This window comes from Pan paniscus, chromosome 3, assembly GCF_029289425.2.
Source record: "Pan paniscus chromosome 3, NHGRI_mPanPan1-v2.0_pri, whole genome shotgun sequence".
Taxonomy (NCBI): Eukaryota; Metazoa; Chordata; class Mammalia; order Primates; family Hominidae; genus Pan; species Pan paniscus.
In genome coordinates, this window is record NC_073252.2 from 16,542,914 (window position 1) to 16,561,195 (window position 18,282).

The 18,282-nt window shown below is 40.0% G+C and overlaps 1 long non-coding RNA gene across 2 annotated transcripts in view; it reads left to right on the forward strand.

The window, feature by feature from the left end:
• Positions 1–12,772: 12,772 nt before the first annotated feature.
• Positions 12,773–18,282, forward strand: part of LOC117979923 (uncharacterized) — a 69,153-nt gene continuing 63,643 nt past the window's right edge. Inside the window, exons 1-2 of one of the 2 annotated variants that reach the window (XR_004670991.3) lie at positions 12,773–14,050; positions 15,081–15,242. This is a non-coding gene — a long non-coding RNA (uncharacterized LOC117979923). The remainder of the gene's footprint in view (positions 14,051–15,080; positions 15,243–18,282) is intronic. The other variant, XR_010111924.1, reaches the window with a different exon arrangement.

Sequence of the window (18,282 nt, forward strand, 5' to 3'; positions counted from 1 at the left end):
TTTACAGTTATTTGCAGCTTAAATCCTTCTAGTAATCATAATTGTATCTAAGTGATACAACTATCACATCAAAGAGCTTTTACCTGAGGATTCAAGGAACTCCCTAAAATTGTATGCAAATTTTTGTATTCACACCCATTTTCAGAGCTACCAGCAGATTATAAAGTGGACCCCAAAAGGGTAAAAGTCCAATTATTTAAAAGCACTATTTGGGCAAACAATTGGTCATAGTGGTTAAATTTAACCTTTGAGCATCCAAATTTTAACCACTGATGTTAACATTTTTAGAAGTACTTTGGAACCAGGTAAAAACTCCTTAAATAAAAGTCACAGAATATGGCCTTATTAGTGAACCATTATAGAGTTTCTTTGTCTTAATCTTCTTATATCTTAATCTTGTATCCCACCATCTATCACAGTGTTTGACATATACTCTAGTATATGATCAATGAATAAATGAATGAAAGAGTAAATATATCAATACTCAAGAGCCAAGATATTTTGTTTATTCCCTATCCCCAATGCTGGGTTTTGTTTTTGTTTTTGTTTTTTTTCTGAGACAGAGTCTTACTCTGTTGCCCAGGCTGGAGTGCAGTGGTGCAATCTTGGCTCACTGCAACCTCCGCTTCCCAGGCTCAAGTGATTCTCATGCTTCAGCTTCCTGAGTAGCAGAATTATAAGCATGTGGTAATAATTATAGCAGAAATATAATAGTAGCAGAATTATAAGCACCTGGCTAATTTTTGTATTTTTAGTAGAGACATGGTTTTGCCATGTTTCCCAGGCTGGTCTTGAACTGCTGGCCTCAAGTGATCTGCCTGCCATGGCCTCCCAAAGTGTTGGGATTACAGGCATGAGCCACCATGGCCGGCCAGAATAAAGACTTTAAATCAACAACCCACTGCTGTTTTTTGTTTGTTTGTTAGGGATTTCACAAAATAACAACATAACAATGACAATATAACTCCTTATACTTACCTGCTACTTTACAGTTTACAAAGCACTTCTGGATAAAGTGTTTCTGTTAGGAGAGGTGGTTCCTGCAAGAAAAATTGGCAACATGATACCAGAAGAAAGGGAATAAACCATTAAGACTAAGATGTCACTGTAACCTGCAAAGTAGAGAGGTGGCAAGATTCCTGGTCTTTAATGACATCCCTGAGCCATGAAACTTTGCCTGCCCGTGGACTTCTGTGATTATTCTCTTCTTATTCAAAGCAGTTTGAAGCTGGGTCCTCAGTTTGGAGCTGCCCCTAAAGTCACCCTAAGTGATGCAACTGTGTCATAATGGAGACTTTACCTGGGGGGAACTTTTACCTGGGGTGAGTTACTAGAATAAGCAGGGAATGGATAATGGGCAGGTGGAAAGCTAGACTATCTTCAGCACATAGTTGAGAAAGAAGTAGAAATGACACTAAAATTAATATCTTCTGACTCCAACCTGGAGTTCTTTCCACTATCACAGGAGGAGACAAATTTTTACATGAAGTTTAAGACAGTAAATATTTTTGGTTTTGTAGGTCATGGGCTTCTGTCATGACTATTCAACTCTGCTGTTTAGTGGAAGCACCCATGGTGGTATGCCAATGAATGGTGTGCTCTAATCCCCACTTATCTTAATGGTACTGGTGAGGGACATGGTACTGCTGAGGGACAGTGGTGGTACTGGTGAGGAACAATGACCTCAAAACAAAATCAATCTCAGTCCAAATCTGACCCAAGTAGGGGCGCCTGTCCACCACCAATATGTCACAAAATGTTAGTAGTTACATAAAAAGACATCCTCCATACACCACCTTCTCCAACGAGTCTCTCTCCTCTCCACTTTCCACTAACCTTAGGAGAACTAGACTCAAAAGAGGAAAGGGATGGATGTTCGTGTGTCAGGAATTACACACCTCTCCTTCTCCTTTAAGGGGTCTGAGACTGATTAGGAAAGAGTCCCCAACTTCTATCCTAATTCTTTATGCCACCAAAACAGCCTGAGGTTAGCAGTGTTGAGGAGGGAACAGAGAGAAGATGAGATTTAAATCATGTTTAAGTCTCAAGTTTTAAACTGGTCTGGACTTTTAATTGCAGGATGTGTCTGGAAAGTTATAGCACCTGCCCAAGATGTCCCTCAAACATGTTGATATGGTTTGGCTCTGTGTCCGCACCCAAATCTCATGTCAAATTGTAATTCCTAATGTTGAGGGAGGGACCTGATGGAAAATGATTGGATCATAGGGGCAAATTTCCCCCATGCTGTACTCATGATAGTAAGTTCTCATGAAATCTGATTGTTCGAAAATGTGTGGCATTTCTCCCCCACCTCCTGCCACCACGTGAAGAAGGTGCTTACTTCTCCTACACCTTCTGCCATGATTTTAAGTTCCCGAGACCTCCTAGTCATGCTTCCTGTTAAGCCTGCAGAACTGTGAGCCAATTAAACCTCTTTTCTTCATAAATTACCCAGTCTCAGGTAGTATCTTTATGGCAGTATGAAAACAAATTAATACAGAAAATTGGTACCAGGAGTGGGGCACTGCTATAAAGATGCTTGAAAAAGTAGAAGTGACTTTGGAACTGGGTAATGGGCAGAGGTTGGGACAGTTTGGAGAGCTCAAAAGAAGACAGGAATATATGGGAAAGTTTGGAACTTCCTAGAGACTTGTGAAATGGTTTTGACCAAAATGCTGTTAGTGATATGGACAATGAAGTTGAGGCTGAGGTGGCCTCAGATGAATATGAGGAACTTTTTGGGAACTGGAGTAAAAGTCACTCTTGTTATGTTTTAGCAAAGAGACTGGCAGCATTTTGCCTCTGCCCTAGAAATCTGTGGAAATTCGAACTTGAGAGAGATGATTTAGGGTATTTGTTGGATGAAATTTCTAAGGAGCAAAGCATTCAAGAGTTGACTTGGTTTTTCTGAACATGTATGCTCATATGCATGAACAAAGAGATTATCTGAACTGGAACTTACATTTAAAAGGGGAGCAGAGCATAAAAGTTTGGAAAATTTGCGGCCCAGCCATGTGGTATAAAAGAAAAACTCATTTTCTGGGGAGAAATTCAACCTGCTGCAGACATTTGCATAAGTAAAGAGTAGCCAAATGTTAATAACCAAGACAATGGGAAAAATGTCTCCAGGGCATTTCAGAGACCTTTCTGGCAGCCCCTGCCATCACAGGCCTGGAGGCCTAGGAGAAGAAAAATGGTTTCATGGGCCAAGCCCAGGGACCTGCTGCTTTGTGGAGCCTCTGGATATGACATCCTGTGTCCCAGCCACTCCAGCCCCAGCCATGGCTAAAAAGGGCCAAGGTACAGCTCAGGCCATTGGTTCAGATGGTGCAAGCCCCAAGCCTTGTTGACTTCCACATGCTGTGGGGCCTTCAGGTGCCCAAAAGGCAAGAAGTGAAGGTTGGGAACCTCCACCTAGATTTCAGAGGATGCATGGAAAAGCCTGGATGTCCTGGCAGAAGTCTGCTGCAGGGGAAGAGCCCTCATGAAGAACCTCTACTAGGGCAGTGCAGAGGGGAAATCTGGGGTTGCCTAGTGGAACTGTGAGAAGAGGGTCACTATCCTTCAGACCCCAGAGTGGTAGATCCACTGAAAGCTTGCAGCATACACTTGGAAATGCTGCAGGCACTCAATGCCAGTCCATGAAAGCAGCCACAGAGGCCGTACTCTGCAGAACAACAGGGATGGAGCTGCTTAAGATCTTGGGAGCCCATCCTTTGTGTCAGTGGAGCTTGGATATGAGACATACAGTCAAAGGAGATTATTTTTGACCTTTAAGGTTTAATGACTGCCCTGCTGGATTTCAGGCCTGCATAGGGCCTGTAGCCCTTTGTTTTGGCCAATTTCTCCCTTTTGGAATGGGAGCATTTACCCAATGCCTGTACTCCTATTGTACCTTGGAAGTAACTAACTTGGTTTTGATTTTACAGGCACATAGGCAGCAGGGACTTAGCTTGTTTCTGATGAGACTTTGGCCTTGGATTTTTGAGTTAATGCTGGAATGAGTTAAGACTTTGGGGGACTGTTGGGAAGGCATGATTGGTTTTGAAATGTGAGGACATGCAATTTGGGAGGGTCCAGGGGAGGAATGATATGGTTCGGCTCTGTGTCCCCACCCAAATCTCATGTTGAATAATAATTCCCAATGCTGGTGGGAGGTGATTGGATCATGGGGGCAAATTTCCCAAACTTCTCATGATAGTGAGTGATTTCTCCTGAGATCTGATGGTTTAAAAGCGTATGGCACTTCCCCACAGCCGCCATCATGTAAAGAATGTACTGGCTTCCCCTTCACCTTCTGCCATGATTGTGAGTTTCTTGAGGCTTCCCATTCATGCTTCCCATTAAGCCTGTGCAACTGTGAGTCAGTTAAACCTCTTGCTTCACAAATTATCCAGTCTCAGGCAGTTCTTTATAGCAGTGTGAAAACAGCATAATACAGATATCAAAGAGTCTGTATGAAGGGAATAATTGTAGAAAAGTTAATGTTTCAGGTCTTCATGTTTACATCCCACTGAAACTATATTCCTGGTGTATATTGAGTTGTTGCAAAACCATGTATCATCTGTAGGTGGAGCTGTAACCTTTTTCAGAACCATAACATTTTGAGTTGGGAGGAACCTTGGAGAAGCTGAGGGTAAATTGGGGTGCCCTTTGAGTCACCTGAAGAGACTTAAAAATTTGGATTCCTGGGCACCAGAATCTTGGAGATTCCAATTCAGGAGGCCTCCAATGAGTCCCAGTGATAGGGATGATGGGGGATGGAATCCTTCCAGCTCACCTTGGGACCACTCTGCACAACATAGACACCAACTCTGCCTGATGAATTTGCAGAGGAGCATTTATCATTTTCCTGGAGAGACAGCACTTGTTACTTGTTTCTCCTCATGAGACCAACGATCTTTCTAAAAAATTTCGTTTGCCCAATTTTAGGGTCCTATAAATGGGAGTTATCTCATCTCTTTTGCTAAAACCACAATATTGGTGTTTTGGATTATAACAGAAGACCCCAGAGACTGGAGACTGCTTAGGAGTTTTCTTCTCCATTTAGCTCTTTTAAAATAAAACTTCAAATTGTTGATCTGCATGATCCCTGCCTTCTACTAGGAGATGGTGTGGGAAAGTAGAGAAGATATTTTTGTATCTGTATGTATAGGGCTTTCTGAGTGAAGAAATCTGAGGCTTAGGATAAAGAACAAGCCTGAAAGTGAGATGGTGATTTAAATCCAGGAGACCTTAACAGGGATTTAAAGAGTTAGCTACGTATTTACATTTCAAATGGGGGAATAAGGCCCTTGGTTGTAAACTCCAGTTTGTCTTACTTACCCCTGGGGATGTGACATTTATTTACATTCAGAAGGGAAAGAAACCGGAAACTTCCTCTTTCCTTCCCAAAGGGCCTACATGTACAATAAGACCAGATTTCCCTCCCTCTCTCTGGAGTGGAGAGGGCAACTTGTATATAGGCTTGCAGATTCGTGTTTTCTGGGGTTCCTCTCCCGTGATACAAGAAACTCCTTTGGGTGGGCATGTGTGGCTCTCATTGTGCCACTCCTGAAGGGAAAAGAATTGAGGCATGAGGAATGGATGCAGTTATTGCTATAAATAAGTAATAAGTATTGATTTGATCCAGAAACCTCACGTTTGCATTTGAGATAATACAAAGCAACATAGATATTAAAAGCTTATCAGCTGGGAGTCTGAAGAATATTATGGCTCCAGAGATGGTATAGATGGTTTGGTTCCATTGATGGGGTCAAACAGCTGAGAGCTTGCCTAGACTTATGGCTGAGCCTCTTCATTGACAATGGCGTAGTGTCTAATGTAGAAGTGAGGTGGCAGGGCACGGACATCTTCTGATTTCTTTTTCTGTTTCAATCAGGAAAGAAATAAAGGGCCCATGGTGATATCTGTTCACTATCTTCCTTTGCTTTTTTGGCATTTAATATTTTGGTATGTTTATTTGGCATATGTACAATACAGGGGTGTGCTGATAACTTTTACAGCCAGCTCCCTAGGAAAAAAAGTCCTAATTTGTAGTGTTTGCCAATATCTATGGTGTAAACACTCCCACCATAGTTGATTTTAGGCTACCAACATGATGTCAACCAGTATGCAAAGTTTCTGAAAATTTAACAATAGGCTCTTTCAAGCTATGAGCCAACTGTGCCACACCATTGATATATGGCTAAAACAAACAAAACAAAATAGAACAAGTGTATCAAAAGGTCAAGCAATATAGGAGAATTTCAAATGACATATGTAGTGGTCTCCCACTCCATTAAGAGTTGGAGTTTAATTCCCCCACTTCTTGTCATTGAGAGTGGACTACATTTAATGACTCCTTCCAAAGAATAACACAGGGACAGGGAAAAACAGTACCTTTGCAGTGGAGAAACCTGGAAAACACTGTTTTAGTCAGGTAATAAAAGTTAAGGTAGTATAGTGGTATCATGCAAATATCATGTATCACCTAATCTGATGTGATGTAATTCACATCAGTAAGGTTTTTGTAAAAAGCCAATAACCCCAGGATAATTGCAAGAAAAACATCAGACGAACTCAAATTGCAGGACATTCTACAGGACATCTGGCCAGTATGCCTCAAGACTCCCAAGGTCATGACCATCAAGGATAGACTGAGAAGTAAATTCATTTTTTGAAGTACATTCTTTAAATCAAAGGAACACTTGTCTGCTTTTGCATATTATATGGCTTTGTTTTGGGTATTTTTAGAAAGTGTTCATTTTCTATCCATTTAGAAATGTAGACATTAGGGTCAAATTGTATATTTGTAAATCTCATTTTACCACCAGATTTATAAAATTACTTCAGAATTACTGCAGATAGGTTATATCATCCATCTGTGAGATAAATCGATACAAAAGAAAATATGTACAAAATTTCTTGGAGGTTTAGCCCCTTCAAGTTCTCAAACTAACAAAAGTACAATGCACAGTGATCTTCACTCTGTGACAAGCAAATGCTATTTGATGGAATGTTAAATGTGGTGAGAACGTGGACAGAAGGTGGGCTCTAGCCCCTGATTTGACAGAGGAAAATGGAAGCTCAGTGGACCTGCTCAGTGTCAAGTCAAGCCCCCAGGCATTTCGACTCTCACCCCATGATTTCTTCCATCACGTTCAGCTGGTAAAAGTGCATTAGAGCATGAGAAATGTGAACTAAAAGAAAATCTGAACTCCCCCAACTGACTGAATCCCCTTGGCCAAGGGTACCCCAGAGAAACTGTAAAAACTGAGTTCCTGGCCATGATGGGACGGACAGTAGATCAGATACCCCTCATTATACCCTCTTCCTTTTGGGTTTAGACACAACTGATCAGCATTGATGTTAAAATAGAGATCATAAGACTGACAGAATGGACTCTGTGGCAATATGATCCCAACCTGTAAACCTAAGACCATGCCAGGCAAGACCTATGCCCCTACACTTAAAAGACTAAAATATGTTCTTTTTTAAAAAAAACTGCTTAACATTTTTTGTTTCTTGTTTTTATCTATTTACTTATTTTTATTTTAATAGAGATGGGGTTTTGCCATGTTGTCCAGGCTTATCTTGAGCTCCTGGGCTCAAGCAATCCCCCTGCCTCGGCCTCCAAAAGTGCTGGGATTATAGGCATGAGCCATCACAGCTGGCAACAAATAAACTATGTTCTAACTGCCACAGGTTTTTATTTTTCTCTAGCAGTGAAACAAGCACTGGCTTCAAGATAAGCAATATTAAAATAATTTGCTGCTCATCTACCACAAGATACTGACTGGTTCTCCTGTTCCAAAAGCCACAGGTATAGCTTTCACTGGACAAGATACTGATTTCAATCACTTTCTCCTGATAAGAGGCCACTGATCATGAACTGGTTTTGGTCAGTTTACAGAGACTGCACACTGGAATGCTTTTGTGTCCTGTAAAGACCTATATAATACACTTAAAGGTTAAGTCTCTATCCCATAGTGAACATAGGTTGTATGTTTATTCAGTACACTTGAGTTAGGACCACCTTCATGAATATTCATAGCTCCTCCTGTAATCTGTTGAATAAGTATACTTGGACAACCTGTTCAGCTTAAATTCCTGTCTCACGCTTCCCTCTCTCCAAGTGCCTGATTCTAGGCTTGGACTGGAGGCTACACTCTGAGCCTGTCAGAATGGTCACTTTACAAGCTGTAATCCTCTATAGGAAATAGAGTGTCCTTTCCAAACTTATAGATCTCATTAGTCTTAAGTTGACAGGAAGAACCATAACAAAGTATTAAGCAAACAATGCTGAAAAGAAAAATTAATATATCTACAGCACTTTAACAAGCATCCTCTTGTTTTCAACAATAATCCATGTCTGGAAAACAATCATTTATCAATGTACTAACTTTTCTACAGCTGCTTACTCTTTCTTGAGCAAAAATCTTTAACTTTAAAATATATTTTAAAACTTTGCTTTTAGCTTTAATTGCCTATCCATTTGCCTCCATTGTAGGAATTATAAAAACACTCATTTTTTTCTTCCCTAAATGAGAAATACCTGATAAACTAAGGGTTTTCCTGTGTACTGGTGTGCTATAAAACAACTTCAGGCAAAGGATGATTCCAACTAGATATCAAATTCACATGGACTAAGTCTCCCGCCTGTGAAAGAATTTTTTGAAATGCCACAGAAGCAAGAGAGAAGGTGGTGGATCTGAGACTGTGAATAAAAACTGTAAAAAACTCCCAGAGATAAAACAACGGTTGGGTCACAATATAGAGGAAAAATGGCAGCTTAGAATAGAAGAAGGCAGGAACTGCAGACGGTGGAAGCTCTGTCGTTGTGTTTGTTTCTCTCTCTAATGTTTTCTGCCAATATAAATCAGAAAAACAGTATCATAAGCTTAGCCCTCGCTATAGACCACAGAGAAATGATACATGCAACTGGGGTGGGAAGAAAATAAAAGCTGAGGACAAACCTCTCCATTCCTCTCTACAGAGCAAGGATTAGTTATTTAGATTATAAAATAGCAGCACCCAGGGCAGAGGTCCAGGGAGGTACTTTGAAGGCTGTTACAGATTGAATTGTGTCTTTCAAACTATATATTTTTTATAAAGGCATCAAAATTTATATGTTGAAGTCTTAAGCCCCAGTACCTGAGAATGTGACCTTATTTGGAAATAGGGTCATCATAGATATAATTAGTTAAGATGAAATTATACTGGAATAGGGTGGGCCTTTAATCCAATATGCTGTTGTCTTTATAAAAAGGAGAAATTTTGACTCAGACATACACACAGGGAGAATGCCATGTAAATATGAAGGCAGAGACTGGGGCAATACAGCTAGAAGTCTAGAAATGTCAAAGATTGCCAAGTGATATGGTTTGGCTGTGTCCCCACCCAAATCTCATCTTAAATTCCCATGTGTTATTGGAGGGAACTTGTGGGAGGTAATTGAATCATGGGGGCAGGTCCTTCCTGTGCTGTTCTCATGATAGTGAATAACTTTCAAGAGACCTGATGATTTTTGAAAAGGGGAGTTTCCCTACACAAGCTCTCTTCTCTTTTCTGCCAACATGTGAGACATGCCTTTCACCTTCCACCATGATTGTGAGGCCTCCACAGCCACTTGGAACTGTAAGTCCAATAAACCTCTTTCTTTTGTAAATTGCCCAGTCTTGGGTGTGTCTTTATCCACAGTGTGAAAACGGACTAATACACTAAAATGGTATGAGTAGAGTGGGGTGCTGCTGAAAAGATTCCCAAAAATGTGGAAGCGACTTTGGAACTGGGTAACAGGCAGAAGTTGCAACAGTTTGGAGGGCTCAGAAAAAGACAGGAAAATGTGGGAAAGTTTGGAACTTCCTAGAGATGTGTTGAATGGCTTTGATCAAAATGCTGATAGTGATATGAACTATAAGGATCAAGCTGAGGTGATCTCAGATGGAGATGATTGATATGAACTATAAGGTCCAAGCTGAGGTGATCTGAGATGGAGATATTGTTGGAAACTGGAGCAAACAACTTTGTTACAAAGAGCAAAACTCTTGTTATCTTTTAGCAAAGAAACTAGTGGCATTTTGCCCCTGCCCTAGAGATTTGTGGAACTTTAAACTTGAGAGAGATGATTTAGGGTATCTTGCAGAAGAAATTTCTAAGCAGCAAAGCATTCAAAAGGAGTCTTGGGTGCTGTTAAAGGTATTCAGTATTATAAGGGAAGCAGAGCATAAAAGTTTGGAAAATTTGCAGCCTGACTATGTGATAGAGAAGAAAATCCCATTTCAAGAGAAATTCAAGCCTGCTACAAAATTTTGCATAAGTAACAAGAAGCCAAATATTAATCCCAAAGACATTAGGGAAAATGTCTCCAGGACATGTCAGAGGTCTTCATGGCAGCCCCTCCCATCACAGGCCCGGAGGCCTAGGAGGAAAAAATGGTTTCGTGGGCTAGGCCCAGGGTCTTCGTGCTGTGTGCAGCCTAAGAACTTAGTGTCTTGCATCCCACCCACTCTAGCCATGTCTAAAAGGGGGCAAGGTACAGCTCAGGCCATGGCTTCAGAGGGTGCAAGTCCCAAGATTTGTCAGATTCCATGTGGTGTGGGTACACAGAAGTGGAGAATTGAGGTTTGGGAACCTCTGCCTAGATTTCAGAGGATGTATGAAAACACCTGGATACACCAACAGCTTGCACTGTGAACCTGGAAAAGCCACAGACACTCAATGCCAGCCCGTGAAAGCAGTGAAGCGGGAGGCTGTACCCTGCAAAGCCACAGGGGTGGAACTGCCTGAGATCATGGGAACCCATCTTTTACATCAGCATGACCTGGATATCAGACATGGAGTCAAAGGAGATCATGTGGAGCTTTAAGATTTGACTGCTCTGCTGAATTTCTGACTTGCATGGGGTCTGTATCCCCTTTGTTTTGGCCAATTTCTCCCGTTTGGAACAGCTGTATTTACCCAATGCCTGTACCCCCATTGTATCTAGGAAGTAACTAACTTGATTTTGGTTTTACAGGCTCATAGGAGGAAGGGACTTGCCTTGTCTTGGATGATATTTTGGATTACGGACTTTGAAGTTAATGCTGAAATGAGTTAAGACTTTGGAGGACTGTTGGGGAGGCATGATTGGTTTTGAAATGTGAGGACATGAAAAGGCCAGGGGCAGAATGATATGGTTTGGCTCTGTGTCCCCACACAAATCTCATCTTAAATTCCCATGTCTTATGGGAGGGACCCTGTGGGAGGTAATTTAATCATGGGAGCAGGTCTTTCCTATGCTGTCTTGTAGTGAATATGTCTTTTGGTAGTGAATAAGTCTCACGAGATTTGATGGTTTATAAAAGAGGAGTTTTCCTGCACAAGCTCTTCTTCTCTTATCTGCTGCCATGTGAGACATGCTTTTCACCTTCCGCCATGATTGTGAGGCCTCCCCAGTCACTGTAAGTTCTTTCTTTTGTAAATTGCCTAGTCTTGGGTATGTCTTTATCAGCAGTGTGAAAATGAACTAATACACCAGCAAACCACCAGAAGCTAGGGGAGAACTGGAACAACTGGAACCAGTTCTTCCTCACATCCCTCAGAACGAAACAAGTCTTCTGACACCTTGATCTTGGACTTCTTGCCTCCAGAACTATGGGACAATATACTGTTTAAACCATTCTGTTGGTGGTACCTTGTTAAAGCAGTGCTAGCAAAGGTCAATGTTGCTGGTAGAAGTGGCAAGTGGACAATACCAAGATAAATAAGTAATCCCAGAGGCCCAATGTCCTGAGGCAGGATCCTTTCTCCTCAGACTTACAGGAGGGAAACCAGGGGCTGAACTTTTGCCTCTCCTGGTAGAGATGATATGGTGAAGCCATTCATATTTACTAGATGCAATAGAATGAATGGAGCATATTTAAAAAATCTAAATAGATATAGTAAATATCTCAAAGGAGTAGTCAAGGGAATTTGTAATAAAGGCCAGAACAAGCACTTGCAAAGAATAACCAACTTGAAAATTAGGATGTGAGAAGTCTATAATGGAAACAGTGGACTCTTATCAAACCAAAAAATAAATAAATAAAAGGAGAAGGAATGAAGATAATTAGGGTCTTTGTACTGTTTGGAGAAACATAGAGTTAATGCTAAGTTTAAGAGACCCATATAGAAAAATAAACACAAGTATAGGTCTTAATAATTAAGGATAAATACTTTAAAAGTAGAATGAATGACTTTCATGCAGAAGACAATTTGATAACAGATATATAAGCAAAAAAATCCTAACTGATGACATTTTCTTTTAGCACATGAGAAATATTAATGAAAATTAACTAGGTATCCAAATAAATGGTCTAAATAAGAATAATTGTATGATTAGTAGATTAAAATATCTGATAAAATTCAAAATATATTTATGTTAAAACCTCTTAGCAAATTCAGACTAGCAGGGAATTTCTTAAACTTGATAAAATATCCATACCTAAACCTTACTGTAGGATGATCTTTAATGGTAAAATCTTTGATCATTCTCATTAGATCAGGAAAATAGAATGCAACCTTTTATTACTGCTACTGTGAATGTGGTTTTGGCTTTGGAGGTCTTGGGTGCTACTGTCAGCCAAGAAAAATAAAATTTAAAGACTGGAAAGGATGAGAAGAGTTACATAATTGAAGATGATATGATAATCTACACAAAACTCAAACCGTCATGAACTAGAATTAATAAGACATATCAGTAATATTTGCAGAGACTGTATCAAATGATAATAGTGTTTCTCTATACCAGCAACATCAAACTAGAACATATAATGGAAAATAACATAACATTTACAACAGCAATAAATCTCTAGCATATTTAAGAATTTACTTAACAAAATATAAGAGCTTTACAGATCATAATTTAAAGCTTTATTAAAGGAAATAGACAAAGACTTGAATACATGAAAATGCCATTATGTTCATGGGTGGAATGACCTAAAATTGTAATAGAGTCAATTCTTTAAAAATTAATTTGGCTGGGCACGGTGGCTCATGCCTGTAATCCCAGCACTTTGGGAGTCCGAGGTGGGTGGATCACGAGGTCAGGAATTCAAGACCAGCCTGGCCAACATAGTGAAACCCCGTCTCTACTAAAAACACAAAAAAATTAGCCAGGCATGGTGGCAGGCACCTGTAATTTCAGCTACTCAGGAGGCTGAGGCAGGAGAATCGCTTGAACCTGGGAGGTGGAGGCTGCAGTGAGCCGAGATCGCGCCAGTGCACTGCAGCCTGGGCGACGGTGCGAGACTCCGTCTCAAAAACGAAACAAAACAAAAACAAAAACCAATAATTTAGAAATTAATGCAGTTTATAAACAGCATTTTTTAAATAAACTTAAGACTTATCTCAAATTTGTGGTTAATACTAAAAGTCCATGAATAGCTAAGTTAATTTTTAAAAAGAAGAGAAAATGAAAGAGAATTTCTTAGCAGATATGAAGATATACTACAAAACCATGGAAACAAAAACAGTACTATCACAGGAACATTCAACTATCACAATGAAATGGAACAGGAAATTCAGAAGCAGATCCATATATATCTAGGAATTGATATATGACAGAGGTGGCAAGACAAGTCGGTGGCTCAAGGACAGATTGTTAAGAAGTTGATATTGGGAAATAGACTCATATTAAGGAGAAAAATAAAGTGAGATCTTCATCTTATTCCATAAGCAAGGAGAGGAACTTTCATTTATTTCTTTTATTTTTCAGACAGGGTTTCATTCTGTCACCCAGACTGGAGTGCAGTGGCATGATCACGGCTCACTGTAGTCTCCACCTCCAGGTTCAAGCGACCCTCTCACCTCAGCTTCCTGAGTTGATGGGACCAAGACATATGCCACCATGTCTGGCTAATTTTTGTGTTTTTTAGTAGAGATGACGTCTCACTCTGTTTTCCAGGCTGGTCAAGGGAGGAACTTTTAGATAATTAGAGACTTCAATGTGAAACATACAGCTACAAGCTAATGAAAAAAATAGGAGAATTTTTGAATGGGATTAATACCTAGAATATACAAAGTACTCCTGCAAACCAACAAGAAAAAGGTAAGAAAGCCAACTCTGTCATCAAAGGACATAAGTAGGGGAGTCATAGAATGGGAAATTTAAATAGCTTAGGAAAAAAGTTCAACATCTCTCATAACCATAGAAATTCCTAAGTTAAATGGCAACATGATCCCACAGTACATCTATCAGATTAATGAAAATCATATTGTTGGAGGTTATTTAGTTCAACAAGGATGGCAGGGTTGGGGAGGGAGAAACAATAAGCTTCACATCTTAGCCTGTGGGAGCTGTGGGAAATGTGATCCAGCCCGTTGTTAACTGGATCAACACTCTGGGGAGTGGGCTGGCAAGCAATATGGCAGAAACCGGGAAGATAATATTTTTTAAGTTGTAAACTAAACAGATTTTAATTAAAAATATAAACTTACAAAAATAGTGGTTTTTTGCACAAAATATCATGCTGGAGGACATAAAGTAATTTATATCAATAGACATGCGCACCTCAATGAGCAGCAGAAGTCCATATTTATTCTCTGGGCTATGTGGTTTGGAGGAACAAGGGTATCCTTTGGGTCAGACCCTCTACCTCCAACTTCAGTGCTCTTTCTACTGCACCACGGACAACTTGCTGTTGCTGTGAAAACCACTGGTGCCAGGAGACCGAAACCAGCTGCAGATTGCTCTTGCTAATGGTCAGCCCAGACTGAAAAGCCAGCCACACAGGCCTAAATAAAATAATACTTAAAAAAATTACTTGGGTTGCCATCCCAATGCTGATTGAAAGGTTTCAAAGATTGGATCTATTACAGCAAACTGCTGATTCATCTTTGTTTCTCTGCTGTTAACTGAGTTTCTAACATTTAGGGACATCCTAATCACTCCTACAGAAAGAAAGGACAAACTCCTTGATTTCAAAATCATGGGAATACATTTTTTGGAGAGAGTGACCTCAGCTTCTTTTCCTTTTCTGAGGGTCCTATTATTCAAGAAACATATTTTGATCCCCAGCTGTGTGCCAGGAAACATGCAAAGTGCATTACATACCTTGACTCATTGAATCCTCCCACAGACCCCACATATAGGAACCATCGGATCCCTGTGTACAGATGAAGAACCGAGGCTTGGAAAGCTTAACCACCTTGCTCACAGTCACACATTAAGGTCTAAAGTGAGAAATTAAACCAAGTCTTCCAATCTCGAAGACTTTAAAGGAAAAGCTACAAGCTACAAGGTAAGCCCCTCTCGTTATGATAGAAGCTGCAAAATGAAACCAGACATGTTTTCTTTCCTTAAGAACCTATCTACTCAGGCAATTATAAACAGTAGAAAGTCTGAAATATTTAATGTGAAAACTTAAAAAAATAGTCTAAGAGATCACAAAGGGAAAGTTTAATTCTCTCTGATTAGAGATTGACTTCCCAGAGATGGTAGTATATGAGCTGGGGCTTGGAGAGTGAACAGAATTTGAACGTGCCCAGAAGTGTTCCTTGAGAGGAGATCAACATGGCTACAGCATTAGCCATAGGGAAGGGCAGGATGTTTACATCAGAAATAGTGAGGGCGGTTGGAAACAAAGGACTGGATATAGAAAAGAACCTGGCATCTGAGATACCTCTTCATAGGTGTGATAGTTACAAGTCTAGGATTCCATAACATCACTGAAGGAAGTACTGTCAAGCAAAGGTTCTAAACATGGAACCAGGAGCTTTGTGAACCCCCCTGAAATTGTTGGCTGAAATGTGTAAGCATGTATGTGAGTGTAGGTGTGTGTGAGTGTGTAAGAGTGTGTGTTCTTTGTCTATCAGAGTGTGTGTGCCAGGAGGGGCACGGTCATCTGAGTGTCTTTTTCTGGAAAGAATGTCCGTGGACCATGGGTAACCATTGGTTCTCTATGGGTTACAAAACCTATGCAAAGGTGCATAACCACTACATCTAGAAAGAGAAGGCAAAGAACATACCTTAGGAGTTACATAGATAAAGTAGATTTGATGAAGGCTGGAAGAAAATGGCCAGAGAGAACTGTGAACATCTACTATTACAGAGGGCAGAGAGAGAAGTTATTTAAAGCATGGAATGACAGGCCAACTATGCCTAAGGAGGATGAGATATCAATAAACAGATGAGTTCCACCAGGTGTGTTCATCTATGTTCTCTTGGGTTACCTGGAAATCATTTGCAGACTTTAATGGATGCTTTACATGATTAGGAACAGTCAAACAAATGCAATCACAACTGAAAACGAAGCCCTATTTAAAAATGATCCACAAGATGGCACTGTGGGCCAATAAGAATATTCATCTGGTTTTCACAGTGAAATATGTTTCTCTTTCATTCGTTTTTCTCTATCTTTTTGCTCATTTACTGCAGTCTGATCCCATACATTATTTGTCTATTAAAAACCCTAGCATTTGAAAATAATATTCCTAATTTTTATGATTCCTGCTTACTCTTTATATAATCCTCAGTAGAGTTTGGAAAAACTTCATTTAAATTCTGGTTTCAATACAGGAAGTTGGATCTTATTTCTAATATACTGAAAACCCTTAGAAGGCTGTGTGTAGTCATTGCCGGAATTTATTGGTCCTTGGGGAGCTTCGAGATTGGGAAAGACAGGAGGGAAATAAAGAGAAAAGAGAGAGAAGGGCTCTAAGTTTGATCAGAAAAGCAGAGAACACAAGTTTCAGCCGTGATTAGCCTGGCAAGAACATAAAGCAGCCAGGAAATCCACATAGGTGTAGTGTTGCTTCCAAGAAAAAGAATCTCATTCTGGGGTGTGTGTTAGCTAGGGCTTTCACTTTGAAACATGCATTATTTATTTGTTATTATTATTATTATGCAGAAAGAACAACAAATGGCTTAAATTAGGCACCAAGACACAGGAGTTAAAATGTGTCCTTTCGTCAAAGAGAATCATAATGCAATCTTACCCGTATATGGCATGTAACTATATAGTTTACAAAGAGCTTTTATACTTTCATCATCTTGCTTGATTCTCAAAACCACCCTGTGGGTGGGAAAGGTCACCAACCCCACTTCACATATCAGGACACTGAGACCTTGGAGATGTTCAGAGACTTGCTCAAGGACACACAAGCAGGACAAGCTGGCAGGAGAATCTAAGTCTTCAATTTTCTTCTCTGCAAAATGGGGTTAATGACGCCTACTGTCGCAGAAGTGTGTTAAACATAACCACATAGTAAAAGTCTAGACAGAGAATCAGTAAATGTTAGCTGGTTTCATTATTCATAAAAAGAACATTACAATGTCTATTTCCAATGATATATATTTTAAAGATCTTTAGTTGCAACAATAGAAACCACTTATCTTGCTAACTTAACTTGCCAACAATCTGCTAAATTACCTTCTGTATTTCCTCCACGTGCCCATTGTTCATGGGCAATAAAAAAGGAATTTATTGGAAGGACACAGAAGAGCTTCAGAATCACAGGAAAAGCAGAATAATGTGGCTTTGGAAAATACAGGACACAGGAGAGAGGCTGGCTAACCTCAGGGTACATGTATACGCCATAGTGAGGGGAGGCAAGGATCCCTGGCTGATAGTCAGCCAGGGGGACAAGTTCCCTGAAAGGGAAATTGGGATGCTATTTTAGAAGAGAAGAAGAAATAAGTGCCTGGTAGGAAAAAAAAAAAAAAACATGAAATGCCACTGCACAAAGTATTTCTAGAATGAAGGAGACCTTAACGTCACTTTACGTAAAGCTAATGATAATGACCGATATTTATTTAGCACTTATGTGTCAGGCACTGTTACATTTATTCACTCATTTAGTCCTCATGATAACCCTATGAAGCAAGCAGTATTATTAGTCTCATTTTACATGGGAGAAAACGAAGGCACATTTGACCAGAGTAGCAGAGCTGAGTTAAAAACCCATCTAGAGCTCCTAACAAAAGACAACAACAGTGTTTAGAAGATTGTTGTAAAAATCAAAAGAGTTAATCTTAGATAGAAATATGAAATGGCTGGTGTTTATCCATTTTTGGCCTAGAAAAACAGCAGCTGCATATGACTCTACCTAATACCTTTACAGCAATCAGAACAGTGCTAGAACTTAGTGCCTGATGATGTTTCTCATTGTTACTAGATTATCCTGCCTGTCTATAGGCAATGGGCTTTAAAAACTATTAAAGTGTGCAGGTCCATTGTCATTTAAACTGGACTGGGTTGGGGTAAAGCCCAGGAAGGTGTCTTTTGTCTAGTGCCACATTGCAGTTTTCTAAGGAGCAAGTTAGGCATTGTATTAGGTTTT